The sequence below is a fragment of the Mandrillus leucophaeus genome, unplaced genomic scaffold (genome assembly GCF_000951045.1).
Source record: "Mandrillus leucophaeus isolate KB7577 unplaced genomic scaffold, Mleu.le_1.0 Scaffold38, whole genome shotgun sequence".
In the NCBI taxonomy this organism is placed as follows: domain Eukaryota; kingdom Metazoa; phylum Chordata; class Mammalia; order Primates; family Cercopithecidae; genus Mandrillus; species Mandrillus leucophaeus.
The window spans coordinates 2,995,089-2,996,728 of record NW_012104031.1 but is presented as its reverse complement, the minus strand read 5'-3'; the positions used below and the strand labels follow the sequence as shown (position 1 = coordinate 2,996,728).

General features: G+C 47.0%; 1 protein-coding gene across 2 annotated transcripts in view; it reads right to left on the bottom strand.

Moving 5' to 3' along the window:
- Positions 1-1,640, bottom strand: part of FMOD (fibromodulin) — a 10,928-nt gene that overhangs the window by 2,309 nt on the left and 6,979 nt on the right. The window lies entirely within an intron of this gene.

Sequence of the window (1,640 nt, the reverse complement as noted above, 5' to 3'; positions counted from 1 at the left end):
TTTCTTTCTTTCTTTCTTTCTTTTTCTTTCTTTCGGCGGGGTGGGGGGGCATGGGGGGGAAGCTGTGGGCAGCAGTGGGAAGCAGAGGGTAGCCAAGACCAACTGTAGACACCTTGAAGTACTTGATTGCTTTTGGAGAGGGAGAGATTTGCTGAATTGCTGTGAGAAAGAAGACTGGGGAAATGGAGGGACTTAAATCTTAAATATCTCCTGCTACTTTGCAGATAGAAAAAGTGGCAGGAAATTAAAGAGAGAAAGCCTGGGCCGAGAGACAAGTGTCTTTGTGTGTCAGGGCTTTGAGGGGGTTGCACGTCTCCATTCTAAATACTGCCAGAACAGTGAGCAAGGCTCTGAGTTTAAAGGAAGCTGGGCACTCATAGAGCACTGGGGCTGCTAGGGACCTCAAAAGTCAAATAATAATTTCCCTGCCTCCTGCATTTAATATGATTACAGTCTACTCCCTCTTTTAAACCTCAGAAGAAGTCCCCTAAGATTTTCCCCTAAACTGCAGAATTCTAATAGAGACAACAGTTCCGCTTGCTTGATTTTAGCATAAATCTTTCTGTTGCTATTAACCCTGTTCTCCCTCTGGTTGTCCTCTTTGACAAATCAACCACTCCGCCTCCAGTCTACTGGGTCAGTAACTTGAAAGGAAAAGCCAAGAACTCAGCTAACACTCCAGCAGAGACAGCAAAAGTCACCACTGAAAGCTGAGGAAGCCTTGTAGGGCTGTCTTTACCATGGTGAATGAGGCTTTCAGGAAACTTGCTCCTGTCGTCATTCTCTGCAAAGGGGGTTTGAATAAAGTTACCCTTTGGGTCTTGAGGTTAGGATTGTCCATGGACACATCCCTAGCAGCTATAATACTTGGGTAGACCCAGAGCTGGGGCATGCCGTTTTTGTACCAGAGGCGTCCCTCGGCTTGCAGCAGTGGTCAGGAGGTGTGTCAGTCTGGGGCCAGGCAACAGGAGAGGGAGGGGGCTTTTCTAACTCTATTCTTAGGGGTGACCATGAGGGCTCCCATTGGGGGAGGTTATAGTTATGAAGAAGACAGTTCCAGGAAAGACAGTATGAAGAATTTAAGAAGCTGATGAAAGAAGTGTTTTTAAATCAGTGTTTTCAATGGTTTTCAGTCTCTGTTAAGCACAGACCAAGATGAGATGAGGTGAGGTTGCAGCAAATTAACTTCTACTGCAGACATAACACAGAAAATCTAGGCCCAAAGAAAATTAAGACACTGAGAAAAGCAGCGGAAACTGGGAAATACCTGTCTTTGGAAAATACTCCCGGTGGGGTAGAATTTCTGGAATGCTTTTGGGTGTTTCCTTTCTGGTCCCAAGGACTAGACTAAGTGGCCTCTGAGTGGGCAGGTTGGGGGCAGAGCCTAGACCGGACTGGGTCTATGTTGTCTGTGTACAAGCAGAGCAGTGGGGTGAGGAGAAGAAGCAAAGTGGCCCAGCTTAAGTATCACTTCCCACCCTATTTAGGATGGAACTGCAGGCTCTGTGATAGATTCTCTCCCAGCCTGGAGCCCTCAGACTGTCTGCTAAAATTCCGGATCCCAGCTGTGGATAGGTAAATATGGGACATACTTGTGGGGAGCTAGACACACAGTGTATATGGATTCTAGCCACACGCTG